The sequence below is a fragment of the Crocuta crocuta genome, unplaced genomic scaffold, assembly GCF_008692635.1.
Source record: "Crocuta crocuta isolate KB4526 unplaced genomic scaffold, BGI_CrCroc_1.0 scaffold686, whole genome shotgun sequence".
In the NCBI taxonomy this organism is placed as follows: Eukaryota; Metazoa; Chordata; class Mammalia; order Carnivora; family Hyaenidae; genus Crocuta; species Crocuta crocuta.
Window position 1 is genome coordinate 111,019 of NW_027528884.1, and position 16,227 is coordinate 127,245.

Consider the following 16,227-nt stretch of genomic DNA (forward strand, 5'->3'; position numbering starts at 1 on the left):
TTGTTGGCATATAAACACAGCCAACAAATCCTTGTCATTTACCCTTTGATGGTATTCTGAGAGTCTCTAGAGTGCGCTAGCACATATAAATGCTAGCACAAATAAACTAATGGGTGTGCTATAATAGATACTCTTTATGAGGGATACGGAAAAGGACAAGTGATGGAAAAATAAACTGAAATACAGTGCAGATTGGGAAGTATCTATGCATTTGTATGCACATTTATATGTATTTATTTGCTTTCTTTAGTGGGAAAAAAGAGTTAAAAATGCCTCTTGTTTCATTATGGGATATATAGGCCTAGACCTTGATGTTCTCTTCAAGTATTTATATGTGTAAGGAAAAATGGGAAATTCTGATGCTTAATATTTTTTAATGTTTATTTATTTTTGATAGAGACAGCACAAGCAGAGGAAGGGCAGACACAGAATGAGAAGAGTCTTCAGACTTTGAGCTGTCACCGACTGAGCCACCCAGGTGCCCCAATATTTACTGATTTTTGCTTTAACTTAGATGTGTATCTGTAGATATTACTACCATATTTATGAATAAGCTTACATATTGTAGTGTATTTTTTTATTTACACCTGAAAAAAATGAAAATGACATTATAAGTTATCACAAAACATTATGCAATTTAAAAAAATAATTTGATTTTAATAATAATGATATTAGTAACACTCACTGGGTTTTATGGTATGTCAGGGAGTGTGATACTCTTAAAATAACATTGTTATTTATGCACTGTTACCAACTCCATTTTATTGATGAGCAAACTGAGACTAGTAATGTCTCTCAATTTAGATATTTTGAAAATGCTGGAGTTGAGATTATAATCCAGGCAGTCTGACTCCAGGTCTATGATCGGTGCTCTGTGAAATAGGAATTAATGTAAACATTATTTTACTCTTTTTACTGTTACAAAAGTCATGATTTCTTCAGTAGACATGTGTTATTTTGAAATTGAAGGGAAAAGATCAACAGTGATACAAACAAAAATTTTCCAAAGAACAAAAAGAAACTGTTCAACTGTTTACAGAAATCCAGATATTTAGATTCAAACTGAACATGTGTATTAAACAGATGGCACTGTAAAACTATTCTTATTTCTCTTTACTGAACTGCCCTGAGTTTGAAGAAATAATAGATTTTTAAAAATTACATAGCTCTTGCCAGAAAATGAATTCTCAATTTCAAAAGTGGTTAGTGATTATAAAATGAGCTTTATTTTATGTGGCTATGTTTTGACGTGCAAATTTCGAGAAGTGTCTCAATTATAAGGTAGCTTCATCTTCAGAATGTTAGGTTTTTTTTTATAAAAATTTTTAAAAATATTTTATTTATATTTGAGAGAGAGAAACAGAGTATGAGCCAGGGAAGGGCAGAGAAAGAGGGAGACACAGAATCTGAAGCAGGCTCCAGGCTCTGAGCTATCAGCAGAGAGCCCGATGCAGGGCTCAAACTTATGGACCACGAGATCATGACCTGAGCTAAAGTCAGCCGCTTAACTGACTGAGCCACCCAGGAGCCCCTGATGCTTAACCAACTGAGCCAACCAGGTGCCCTAGAGTGTTAGTTTCTTAAGCAGCTGAAAATAAACTGTGTCCACTAAAAACTCCCTGTAAAACAGGAATTTCAGGAAGAAGTGAATGTGTTCCTGAGACTGTAAGAAATATACAAAAACTATAATTCATATTTGAGTTATAGTCATGGTTATGCAAAGTCTCCATGAAATTAGCTTTCTTTTATATAATTTCTGAAAATGAAGCTGAATATTTCTAGCAACAATGTAAAACTGGAGATAAAAGTGAGATTTAGATATGAATTCACTTCTCAGTTCTTAAGACTATTCCAGAAGATGAGGATACCTGTTGACTTGGTAAGAAATGATCAGTGACCTAGTGCTCTGCCAGCATTCTGCAGTCAAAGAAGAAGCTCGCGAAATATTCATAAAAATACAATGACATAAAAATAAAACATGGCATATACAAATATTAGACATGTTTACAATATTTTGTAATTTGGTGAAAGCTGTAAAGGAAATATCCAGTAATGATAATCTGATCGTTTTAAATCTAATCCCCCACAAACACACTTCATATAATAAATATCTAAAAATAAAATGACAAATATATTTTGCTGAAATATGTGTGCTTAAAGTATAATCCAAATTGATAGAGACGCTGAATTTAAGTTTTAAGGGACTCTAGTATATGAAGATCATTTTAAACATGTTGAATTAATAATAAAAAAAGATGCTACCAGGGGTGTTAGGATAGACAGAAATGTACAGTGTTGAACTATATACTAAAAGGCTTCGAAAGAAAGGAATACAAATGGAGGCTGGAAGGGAAATAGAGAACTAACAAGGAAGGAGAAAATGAAAGGGGCTCAGGCGTGATGGTGTCCCATGTGTGTTTGAAAAAGGAAGGGCAGTAGGTCAAACCGCATTCCTGCATTTTTCCATACCAGTTTGTTGTTCATTCCCAAAGCTTTCTCCTGCCCAATTTATATTCTCTACGAAAAATAAATCTTGTTAGCATGTTATGAATGTTAACAAGTGCTCCAGGCACCTTCCAGAAAATACCAACAAATTAAACTTTCAGGAAGGAAACCATTTCCTACCTTCACATAACTTTACCAACTCTTGTCTACATTCCAAGCTGGCAGTTCACATTTTACTTTTAATATGTATAAAACTTCGCTTTTTCCAACATCCCTAAAGATTATTAAAGAAGAGCAAAGTTTAAATTGCATGCATTTTATAAGAATGCAGGCCCAATGTGTTTTGGAGGCAAAATGGCAAGATAAAAGAGGGCAGAAAAGAAAAGGCAAGAAAGCAAAGAAGATATTTAGATAATGTTTAATGACCTGGGAATAGGTCTTTATTAAATTAACATATTTACTTGACAACAAAGAAATTCCTAATGAGTAGGTACTTAGGTTTCCCTCATGTTGCTATAGTTGTTTTTAAGTAGGCTTCACACTCAGCACAGAGCCCAGCATGAGGCTTGAACTCATGACCCTGAGATCAAGACCTGAGCTGAGATCAAGACTCAGACTCTGAACTGACCGAGCGGCTGAGGTGCCACACTGATGTTTGTTTAACAGAAAATTTTATTTATATAGTAGCTCACATTTCTCAACTACAGAATGTGTTGCTTTCTTACCTTTTCTCATGGGAGATGATGAGGCATCCTAAGTGTGCCAGGTTAAAATACACAATATATATGTTATTAAAATACAATAATAAAATTATAAAATGGTAGCCATAAAACAGCAAACTGGTATTTTGTGAGCCCTTGCTTTTGCAAAAGAATCATTCCTAATTGTAGGAAAACACATTTTATTCCCATGTTTTAAACAGTAGACCAAATAGTAAGCATGGAGTGAGAATTCTTTAAATTAATTAAAACTGCATGTTCTGGATCTGTTCTATGACCTAAATCAGGAAAAAAACAAAACAAAACAACTACTTCAGCTTTGTGAACTTCGTAGGAAGAAGTCCTTGTAAAAGCAGAATACAGTCTCCTTTTACGGTTTCAGATGTACAGTGATTGTTGTGTGCTCCTCATGGCATTAAGGAGACCTGGAAAAATGTACAAGCACTGCTACTTATCCTAGAACTTGAGGACTGAATCTAATGTAGGTGGAGGAATCACACCAGGTAAAGGAGGTTAAATGCATTTAACTCTGTATTTAAGGATCAGATACATCTTCCTGAGAGCTGTGGGACACTTTCCCAAAGTGCAGGGATAATGGATAGCTGGGTTTACTTAGGAAATCTGCCTGGTGGATCCAAAAGAAACTGTTCAGACTACTTTAAAAAAAAAATTTTTTAACATTTATTCATTTTTGAGAATGAGAGAGACAGAGCACGGGCAGGGGAGGGGCAGGGAGAGAGGGAGACACAAATCTGAAGCAGGCTCCAGGCTCTTATCTGTCAGCACAGAGCCTGACCCTGGGCTTGAACTCACAGATCGTAGACCATGATGTGAGCCAAAGTTGGGCGTTTAACCAACTGAGCCACCCAGGCACACTACTTTAAAGACTGTTTAAAGAGGTCATTAAACAGGAAACCCACATAGGAGGTGACACATAGTTAAACTTCAGCCCTTTCTTTTTATGGTCCCATACATGCCTTCATGGGTTTATATTTCAGACTCACAATCTTCTTACTTAAATGAAAGAATCAACATTTCAGGGTAAATTCTTTAAATTCTAGACTCCTACAACCAAGAAACATTTTAGAAAAAAAATAAGTTAAAAATGTATGTAATTTTTTCACTCAGTCTCAAAGAAATTAGGGTAACCCATTGTTAACAGTTTTCTGTTGCTGCATAACAAACAACTGTGAATGTGTTTTGTATATCACAGTCTTCATAGGTCAGGACTGTGGGCACAGCATAGCTGGGTGTTCTGCTCCGGGTCTCAGCCTGCCTTCTCCTTAAGAAGCTCTACTGGAATAGATTCATCTTCCAAGCTCATTCAACTTGTTGACAGAATTAATTTCCTCATAGCTGTGTTACTAAGACATTAACTTTTTTCTGTTCTTAGAGGCTGTCCTCAGTTCTCTGCCACATGTGAATCTTCAACATGGCCACTTAGTTTACTGAGCCATAAGAAGAGTTTCTTGTTTTAGTCTGCTAAGACCAAGTCTTATACACTTGTAACATCCATCCCATCACCTTTGGCAAATACTGTTAGAAGCAAGTCACAGATCCCCGCCCCCCACCAAAGGCAAGGATTACCCAAAGGCATAAACACAAGAGCTGAAAATCCTTAGGTATTGCATTGGGTTGGTCCTCCATAACTATCTAGTCATAGAGCAAGTTAAAGGGAAAACTTGAATAAGAGCACAATTCTCTTGCAAACCACACCACCTTCTCCAATTTACTGCCTGTCTTCACAATCTCTCTTTTTCCCATGGCTCCTTTAGTCATTACAATGGATTTTAATTAAAAACTCTCTCAGATGTTATTTGTAATAAAAAATTAGCATCCCATTACAACATATTTTATTCTTTATGACTAAGGCAACTTTTTGCAATTTTTTTTCCTATCTCTGCACTAAGGTAAGAGTATGAGATGAAGTAGGAATAGGAAGAAAATTCAAACAAAATACCTTATTTTTTCATGATATATAAAAATATATATCATTTATATGTATTATATTTCTTAATTGACTTGAATAAACATCCCCCTATACAGGCTCCTGAAAATGAATCAGGAGATTTTAATAACCCTGCACCTACTATATTTCTCATATTCTCATTCAGAATGAAATGCTCCATTACAATGTTTGAATTTGAAATTCACTGACCTCTGGCTGAGAGACCCATGGCGAATTTTTTAAACACTTTGAACCTTGTATTTTGTCAATAGGGTAATAATATAAATTCCAGAATGTTTCTTTAAAGATTAAATGAGTTCCATTATTGAAATGTTTCTTTTTCTCTCTGATACTTGTTTTCTTATATGTAAATTGAAATGCATGAACTGCATTCATATTAAATTTTCTTTCATCTTCAATTTTCTATAGGAATAATTCTAGAATAGGAATAATTCAGTAATTCTATAAGAAGAAAGGTTGATACCTAGGATTTCCACTGGGATTGGAGAGGTCTACTAGAAAGTTCTTTGATCATAGCAAGTGGTCTAAATCTGGACAGTGTCAAAATAGAGATTAGGGCTTTCAAGAGAAATATGTGATTGCCTTTCATTTTGCAAATAGAACTGATGTGACTTTAAGGCATTCATTAATGTATTTTAATGTTTACGGATTCTTTTTTTTCTCTCCAGAAAATTATTTAGCTAGTTACATCTCTGAAAGGATACAAATCACATCTAATTCATGATCTGTTGTGTCCAGAAATACACTAAATTATTGTTACATAACAGAAATCCCTAAATTTTTATTTGTAAATCTCAAAACCTTTCTGTTTTATCCAGACTTAATGTCTTTTTCTTTTTTTTAAATGTGTGTCAAATTTTTCTATATATTCATGACTTTTTTTCTGCTCACTTTCAAATTCTTTGAGTCTCTATAGACTATTCACATAACCCCAATCTCAAGAATATGACTGATATATCTACCTTTTAACTTAACCTTTTATAGCCTAATCATACCTTAAGTATTTGAAAAGATTCCTGAAAGTAAAATCTCAAAAGGTTATGATTTAAAGTAATGAAAATTTTCTTTCCATATGATGCTTCATTCTTATTAAATCTCCTAAAAACAGTTTGCTGTTTTCTATCAACTGTATTTTGCCTGAATGGGAGGAAATAATTACTAAGAACAGGATTTGGTTGGTTTGGGAAATATTTTCATGGTACCCTGTAAGCATTTTAGTCAACTTTGAAACTATGGCAGAAACAAAGTAATTTTATTTCCCTTCCTGATTTTGTAGACTTCTTGCTCCCTAAGAGTTATAACAGAGTGACTTGGTGTTGCTTGCAAGAATATTGGATTTTATTGGGTGTCAGATCATACTGTCTTTTTAAATCATGTTCCTTTCATTGATAATTTGCCCCACTGTAAAATCATTAAGAATATTCATTAAGTATGCCACTCTTTTGTAGGGGATCAATATATCTAAAATAATAGGCACAGTTGTTTGCATTCAGTTTCAGTCATGTTTTCTTTTAGGCTTTCAGTATTTTGTTTTTAATATGCTAGCATAGCTCCTCACATAATGAGATGGCACCTTGTGTAATGAGCTACTGTTTATTGTTATTCCTGGCAACAGACCATACGAGGACAAGGCCTGTTAAATACAAATGTGCACAGGAGATGCTCCTTCAACCCACAGTGAGGGCCTATATGAGCAGAGGAAGGACAATATTCTTCCTTCTGTTTAGTCTCCAGGCAGATTATAGTGTCTCCAGCCTCTCTGTCTAGAGGCCTGGATCTGCTATGCTCGGTGAGTCTTTCCCCTACAAGTTCACTGATATTTTCCAATCCTTACAAAGTTAAAAGCACAAAGCAGAAAACATTTACTTCTTATTATGTTAAGTCAAATTTAAAACGTAGGACCAGACTTCAGGCAGCTTAATCCAATCCACCATGAACTCAACTTACACTATACTAAAGCAATTCGGGTTTCAGCTGAACAATTTATGCTTAGTTCACTAACCAATTTTTTGCTTTCACTTCAGTTACTTTTCCCAAGAATTAGAAATAGTATGTCTTTAATTTGGGCTATCTAGAGTATGAGTACTTTTCATAAAATGTTCATTTTTATTGAACACAGTTTCAATTAAGACCTCAAATATATTGAAAATACTCAAATTATTTTAAGTAAAGTATTAGTAATTGACCAGCAATTACCTAAGCTGAATGATATGCAATTATTTGGCTAATTAAAATGAACAGGTCAGAGAGGCTGAGAGGGCCTGTGAAGACACAACTCAAAATTAATTTGGACAGAAAATAAAGTTGCATATACAAAATGAAATCATTTGAATTGAGAAGGAAGAGAATCCATTGAAAAACCACTGTTGATGGCATTTAAAAATGCTTCTCTGTATTTAGAATATTTGACAAAGGTATAAAAAGTAAAATCTGATTACATTTGTTTTTGGCTCAGTGAAAAATAGGAACAGGGAGGAAAATGGATTACTTTTTTGTTCCAATAAATTTGACATTACATAGACGCCATGTATTTTAAATATACATACTATTTAGTGAAAAGCATCCTCTACTGATATTCTATTGGGGAGCATGAAATGTGAGTATTAAGTAAGGTCTTAAATCACATTTAGCACCCCTAACTGTATGTCTGTCTCAAGTAAAGATTTGGAATAGTTTGTATGATTCATTACAGATATACAATTCTATGGCCATAATTATATTATTATCTGTAAACAAATACCCAAACAAAAGTAACAAAATTGGATTCTTTTCTTTTTAATGCTTTTATTTATTTCTGAGAGAGAATAAGAGACAGTGTGAGCAGGGGAGGGTCAGAGAGAGAGGGAGAAACAGAATCTGAAGCAGGCTCCAGGCTCTGAGCTAGCTGTCAGCACAGAGCCCGATGTGAGGCTCAAACCCACAAACCGTGAGATCATGACCTGAGCCGAAGTTGGACGCTCAACTGACTGTGTCACCCAGGTGCCCCCAAAATTGGATTCTTAATCTGATGCCATCAGGCTGCTTTCTGCATTGTAGAATGATTACAAAGCTTAAAAATCTCAATGAAAGCTTGAATGAATATGAATACAACTTTACTTCATTTAGCTCTTTAACAAGGAAAACGTATGCAGTGGATGCAACTGTGATGGTAAGTTTTCCTCCTAGACTTTTCTAAACTAAGGCAAAAATAGCTTATTGGCTAATTTTAAACTATTGACTTTCATTCTGCACATAAGATCTCTTTACACATGCTTAAATCAGAACTTTCTATTAGCTTCATCCAGCATCTTCCTGGGTTTAAAAATTTGTGAGAAATACTGCATGTTACATCTATTCTCTAGAAATATTATATATGGGGGGGGAGACGGAGAGTAACTTATTACTATATATTTAAGTTATACACTACGTACAAAGATAAAACTCAAGGTCTTAGAAGCTCCTATCCAATATGTGTTGAGATTGTTACTGAAAGGTATGATATAAACAGTGGCAAATATACAGTATTTGGCAAAAAGGATATGAGCATCAGCTCCAGTAGTTGAAAATGAGCAATCTTAATTTTCCCTTGTTCTTCTTTGAAATGTAACATTTCACAATATGACATTGTTCATTTTCATAACATAGACTGAATCATATAATAAGTTATCTTTTCACTGACATGCACGTATGCGCTGACAGCACAGAGCCCAATGCGGGTCTTGAACTCATTCATGAACAGTGAGATCATGACCTGACCTGAAGTCAGATGCTTAACTGACTGAGCCACCCAGGTGCCCCTATCATTCCACTTTAAAATCATATTTCTTTAGGGGCGCCTGGGTGGCTTAGTCGGTTAAGCGTCCGACTTTCGCTTAGGTCATGATCTCGCGGTTCGTGGGTTCGAGCCCCGCGTCAGGCTCTGTGCTGACTGCCAGCTCAGAGCCTGGAGCCTGTTTCAGCCTGTGACTCCCTCTCTCTCTGACCCTCCCCTGCTCACGCTGTCTCTCTCTCTCTCCTAGAAATAAATAAAACATTTAAAAAAAAAAAAATAAAAATAAAATCATATTTCTTTATATTTTGAAAAATGTTACTAGGATTAGTTTTCATATTATAACAGTATATGCAAGAATTTAAAATATCTGTAGAAGATAGCTCTTTGAAGAAAACAAGGGATTTTAGGGATTGAACAAGTAAAGTGAAGGTGATATCTTTTTTTTTAAGTTTACTTATTTGGGGGGAGGCAGAGAGAGGGAGAGAGAGAGAAGCCCAAGGAGGCTCTACTCTGTTAGTGCAGAGCCCGAAAGGGGACTCGATCTCACAAACTGTTAGATCATGACCTGAGCCAAAATCAAGAGTTGGATGCTTAACTAACTGAGCCATGCAGGTACTCCAAGGTAGATGATATCTTAATGTTAATAATGGGGAAACTGCAGGGCACCTGGGTGGTTCAGTCAGCTGAGCATCCGATCTGGGCCCACATCATGACCTCACGGTTCATGAGTATGAGCCCCATATTGGGCTCCCTGCAGTCACGCCTGTCAGCAAAGATCCAACTTTGGACCCTTTGTCCCTGTCACTCTGTCCCTGCCCTGCTGGCGCACACCCCCAAAATAAATCTTTTTTTAAAGAGTTAAAAAAGTGGGAAAACTGGAAGATAATTGTGTACTGTTTTTGCACCTTTTCTATAAATCTAAAATTAATTCCAAAATGAAAAATTATTTTATTTGTTTTTATTTTTATTATTTATTTTTCACTTTAGAGAGAGTGTGAGAATGCAAGTGGGGGAGTGGTAGAGGGAGAAGGAGAGAATCTCAAACAGGCTGTATGCCCAACCAAAACTTGACAAGGGGCTGGATCCCACACCTCTGAGATCATGACCTGAGCCAAAATCAAGAGTTGGACACTCAATTGACTGAGCCAGCAGGCACCCCAAAAATTTCTTTTTAAATAATCAAATAAAATGAAGGTAGAGGGAAGGGAAATTTACCTTCTGTTACAGTGCATCAAGGATTGTGCTAGCCATCTTAAATGTATTATTTCACTTATAATGTATTAACAATACCCTTACTGAGAGAGAAAAAAGGCACACCAAAGCTAGAGATTAAAAAGAAATTGACAGCACTGCAATATTCTTGCATAATAACAGCCAACAAAAACAAGTCCTTTATGTTAACAAATTAAACTATCATGACTTAACAATTTGCTTACAAAATATCTTCTCCTAAATTCACTAATATATATTATTTTAATATATTTTTAAAATTTTTTAATGTTTATTTGTTATTTTTGAGAGAGAGACAGAGTGGGAGCAGGGGAGGGGCAGAGAGAGAAGGAGACACAGAATGAAACAGGCTCCAGGCTCTGAGCTGTCAGTACAAAGCCCGATGCGGGGCTCGAACTCATAACTTGAGCGAAAGTCAGATGCTTAACCAACTGAGCCACCCAGGCTCCCTGTATTATTTTAATATTTTTGATAAATTTGGAAAAAGTGTAATGGATCCTTATGGCAGGTATTTTGGGATATGCAGAAAAGAAAGAAGATAATAGAAATCATCATAATCCTGCCACTCATACATAATATATGTGTTCTTTTTTAGCCTTCATTTTTTTTGTTATGCCTATGTTTACATACAGAGGAAACCAAAATTTTTTACTATGTATTGTTTTATGTGCAACTTTTGTGTGTTTTATTTCCTAATTACACAATTGTACATAAATACATTTTATAATAGTTTTGTGCATTTTTTTCATTTCATTTTGTATAGATTTATAATGTGCACAGAGAACATTTTAATACAAATTTGACCACATAGTTGTGTTTTCAGGGTTGTAATATTTCATTCATTACTATAATGGTTTATATTAATATCTCTCTTACCCATAAATTCTAAACTCTGTAACTGCACCTACCAAGTCCCTTGTTATCTTTGAATTCCCAGGCCTGAGTATCAATCCCACTATGGCTGTAATATCAGTACCTTTCCATAGGTCTTGAAGTTAATTTCAGTTCTTCCCAGACATGTCAATAGATTTTATAGCAGTCTGTTTTGTATTTGTTTTTGTGATTGCTCTTAGTTTTTCTAATCGTTTTTAAAAATGTATTTTAGTGTTATAATTTAGAAGTTGCAATGTAAGCTACTAGATGCCATGTAAACTCATATAGGTAATCTTAACCTGAAATGAATATTCTTTTTAGAATATATTGTGTTGTTCTGTGTTCTCAGCATTCTGTTACAAGTAGAATTACTAGAAGAATAGATTTTAGCAGTTGTGATGACTACAGCAAAATATTGCTTTTCTACTTAATGTCCTAAAAGAGTAATCAAGAGATATTGTTCCTAAAAATGAAACCAGTTATCTCTATAAAAATTTTCTTTTCCTTGTACTTTTGTCAAGTTTCCTGTAGGAAAGCATTTGAGGCTGATCAGATTCTTTCACTGCACATTGTAATTCTTCTTTCATAATACTGATCACACTAGTAGTTACTTATTTATCATCCATGTTCCCCACTAGACTTTAATCACAAAAGAATAGAGACAATGTTACATTTTTTCACCTCTATATGCATTGTACCTAAAAAAAAAACCTCTGCTTGACACATAGTTATTTGTCAAGCTGAATTGAGCAGAACAGTGCCATCCTTGGGTACAATGCTTAATCTTCTTGATCAGTACTTCCCAGCCAAGAAAAAGTAATCATGTAAAGTTGTAGAATCAGGAGGTACAGATAGATCAGTTTACAGAATTACCAAAATATATTTCATAATCTAACATAACTGGCACACAATTGATGTTTAGTAAGTATTTATTGAATGATATATGATTTATTGAATGAGGATCAAATTAATAAACAAATACTTGGTGTGTTAGTGAATGAGACTATATGTCAATTATGAGACATTGTTCCTGATGGAAACTTTTTAGTCACTTGCTGGTTATTCTCTAGCTCAAATATTTAAACAGGGCTTTCTGACACAGAAAATACAAGTAATACTTGTCACTGGGTTGTTATGAAGCTTTAATAAAACTATACTTGTGAAACTCCCTAGCACCATGTCTGGTATGTAATGAATATAAAGTACACATTCTGAAGACTCTGGACATCATTAGAAATCCCACTCCTGGTGCAGATTAGAAAATCCAAGATTTGTTTATTTTCACTTGTCTTTTAGAGGAAGCACATTGGACTTTTGAAGACTATATACTACTTAACTTGAATAAACCATATAAATTTGATAAAATAGTATTGTTCTTATTAAAACATTTAGAAAATGCTTTATTATATCTTACAGAATTATTTTTATCTTATAAAACCTTTTCTAAACTTCTCCTTGAAAACTTTTCTAATTATATATGTTTATAATAGAACATATTATGTCAAAGTCAAGATGCGTTCTTGATGGCCTTTTTACTAATAATTCCTGAAGCTTACTTACTGATTTACTTAAAATCATATGACTAATTGAAATATTGAAGATCAAGGTAGGAGACAGTTTGCAGAGGTAGTATTTGACTTTAAATGCATTGTTTTATAATTAAAAGATTTATTTTTCCATTTCTTTTAAGGATATTTCATGTTGTTATCAATCAAAAAAAATAGGATTGATTGCTATTTCACAATTAAATATGATTTAAAAAAAATAACTTGGAATTATCTGCCTTCCTTTATCATCAAATGTCTACAAAAGGGTATGTGTTTATTTCCTCTACTCCTAATTTACCCTTATTTTATTTGAATATTCTGATTATCTTCTTAAATTTCCAATTGCTCCCTTTTTTTTCTTCATCTAGAGTTCAGATTCTCTCATCGCATCTATCCAAATCCATAGTCTCTCCTGACCTCAATGTCTTCATGCAGGAAGGGGACTTCACGATACTCACTAGATCCAGGAGTGTATGTATCTGTTTTTTTTTTTTAATAGTTTATTTTCAAGTTGGTTTCCATATAACACCCAGTGCTCATCCCCGCAAGTGCCCTCCTCTATGCCCATCACCTCCCTTCCCCTTCCCCCCACTCCCATCAGTCCTCAGTTTGTTCTTGGCATTCAAGAGTCTCTCATGGTTTGCCTCCCTCCCTCTCCCCCACTATTTAAGGACCTTATTTCCTCTATCATCTAAATATATATATTTAGCGGAGTTTATTCCTTGACTTTTTTCTCCTCTGCTCTACACAAATAGGCAATCTTAACAATCTCTGCTTCAGACTTTACCTCTGTGGAAACTCCTAAATTGATATCCCTAGGCCTAATGTTTAAACCGTTTTCTGTCTTAACCAAAGCTCTTCAACTTGGCTGTGTCTCTGAACCTCTTCAGGAAACAGAGTTGAATAAGCCCCATGAGACTTCTCTGTGTTCTGAACATGTCTGGTGTGTTCTCTCTGCTGATTTACATCATTCCATCCACTAAATGGAATAAACCTATGTGAATAAAAACTCAGTCTGGCTTTCAATACCAGAATAAATCTGCCTTTCCCATGAAGCTCTTGTTCTTTCATTATTCATCTAGAAATTTACCCAATCCTTTGTAAAGAATTTGGAAGATAGTGTGAATAAAATAGAGAACATATGTCTGTTCTTACAGAGTGCACTGTTCAGTTCTCACTCTCAAACCAGTTGGGAGAAATTTCTTTTTCTGTCTGTTCTCAAATCCAGTATGGGCATCTATCTTCTGACACTTATCCATCCCTATATTCCTCACAGCCATTGTATGTTCTAGACATTCATGTGGCATGTGGTCAATGAAAGAAATGTCTAATGTTAGATAGTGTGTAAAAGAGACCACAAATTGGTTAACCTGTCTAATCGTGTACACTGGATTAAGCAAATTAGGAGAAAAAAAAAAGTCACAGCTGTAGACCTAGATGAGCATAATAGGATGACAAAGAGTGAGATAGAAAAAAGATGGATAACCAAGTTCATGTGTAGATTTGTAGGAAGGTAGAGAAAAGAACTAGAAAGGAGAGTCTCCATTACTTAGCTTGTTTTTTTTAAAAAAAAGAATGCGGCACCTGGGTGGCTTAGTCATTTGAGCATCTGACTTCAGCTCAGATCATGATCTCACGGTTCATGATGTCACGGTTCATGAGTTTGAGCCCTGAATTGGGGTTGCTGCTGTCAGCATGTACATAGCCCACTTCAGATCTTCTGTCCACTCTCTCTCTGTCTTTCTCCCACTCACACTCTCTCTCTCTCATTAATAAATAAAACGTTACTCTCTCTCTCAGAAATAAATAAAACATTAAAAAATAAATAAAACATTAAATTATAAAATAATATGAAGAAGAAAGTTTGGAATCATATTTGTTAGGGCCTCACATCAGTAACTAGGTTCCCAAGAGTTGACAGAATAGTCCCAGGGTATGAAAAGACAAATCTGTTTAGCTTCCAAGTAGCAAGTAACATTGAGGAAAATGTGTCAGGAGTAAGTCCTCAGGCTCATCGCTGATAATCAGTAAGAGATTTTAGTTCTTAGGAGATTTTTGAGAACCAAGTAGGGCACCAAGTTTTAAGACTGGGACACTGAATATGCTACCAAGCCAGAGAGCTACACATTTTGAACTAAGACAAAAAATAACTTACCAAACTCTAGTTCAAAGGTAAACATGTTTTCAGAACAAAGTCTGGTTATGGGGACATTGGGTGGTGTATGGACTCTAATATTAGCAAGAAAGATTGGAAGTTTATTTTATGAAAGCCGGGGTATAGGTATTTAAGTCCTTCCAGCCAGATGTCAGGGTTGGCCTATCAATCTGAGACTGCTGGTTGAGGTCAAGGTTTGGTTTTAGAGAATGAAGTAAAAGGGATGCACAGATTACAAACAGTGGGAGGGGAGGAGGGAAGGCATTGATGTATATTTAATCAAAATAGGCAATAATTCTTCTAGCTAATAATTTTTAGAAAGCGAAGCATTTTGTTCAAAGTAAAAGTTATTATCTAGTATGACGTAGAACTGTTTTCCATTTACTGATTAAAATTAAACTAACAAGAAAAATAATTGCTTTGAACAAAATATGAAGTTTCAGTTTGGAGTATTCCCATGTAAGGTAGAATAAAATATTTTTATTTGAGAAAATGGAACAAAATGTTCTTCTGTCTTAACATGTTGTAATATGTTTTCAATGATATATATTATATTAGAAAATGAATAATTAGGCTTTTATTAATATCTACCATTTCACTAAATGAATTTTAAAATAATATTGTCATTTTCACACTCGTTATGTGTTAGCATCTATGCTAAGAATTTATCCACACTCTTTCACTTAATCCCTCTTATATTCACATATGCCAAATATATTTTCTTTTTAAAAAGAGAACTTTAAAGCTCAAAGAGATTAAATAATTTGTTCAGAGTCTCACCGTTGGTGAGCAGAGTTAGGTTTTTACTAAGTATCTGGTGGATTTCCAATATCCTGGGATCTAAAGAACACAGTGCTAAAGCCAGGTCAATGTGCATACTCACAGCATCTCAGAATGGGGATGCTTTAAAATTCTTCAGACAGAGTGAGAGATTTTGAAAATATACCTATAAGAACAGTTTTCAAGATAACACGGGTTTACTCATTAATGAAATGGTGACGTAAAATTGTAATTTATTCTCAAGATAGAACTATTTCAGCTCATTTATCCAGAAGCTTGAAGAGTTCTCCTCTCTTTGCACAATCAACAGATCGTGGTGTGAGAATGTAAGGACAGAGGGTAATGCTATTTTATTAACCTCCGTCATGGGCTCCAGTAACATTCCTTATGCCTCTATAACTTCTCTTCATTAGCAATGTTTAATGGAGATTTACCTTACCTACAGTCATAAAATAATTTGATCTTGCTAACTACTGTGAAATGTACACATTTTGAATAACAAGTTGAAATAAAAATGCACAAAATATTACCTACAAAGTAACAAACAGTGAAGACCTTGCAAAAAAAAACAGGGATTATATAATTTGGTGAATAAGTTTTATAATTCATTTAATAATCCATCCTATGGTTTGTAAAGCAATTTTGCACAATGAGGTTCAAAATTTTGGAAGCAACAGTATATCTTTTAAGTAGTAGAAAGAAACAGAAAATGCAGAAATGAACTTGCTTGAGTTTTAATTAACTTGTGAACACAGAAG

General features: G+C 34.6%; 1 long non-coding RNA gene across 1 annotated transcript; it reads left to right on the forward strand.

The window, feature by feature from the left end:
• Positions 1-404: 404 nt before the first annotated feature.
• LOC144225645 (uncharacterized) lies at positions 405-13,572 on the forward strand. Its single transcript, XR_013333357.1, has 4 exons — positions 405-478; positions 12,678-12,800; positions 12,903-13,005; positions 13,390-13,572. It is a non-coding gene; the product is annotated as an uncharacterized LOC144225645 (long non-coding RNA).
• Positions 13,573-16,227: the final 2,655 nt, after the last annotated feature.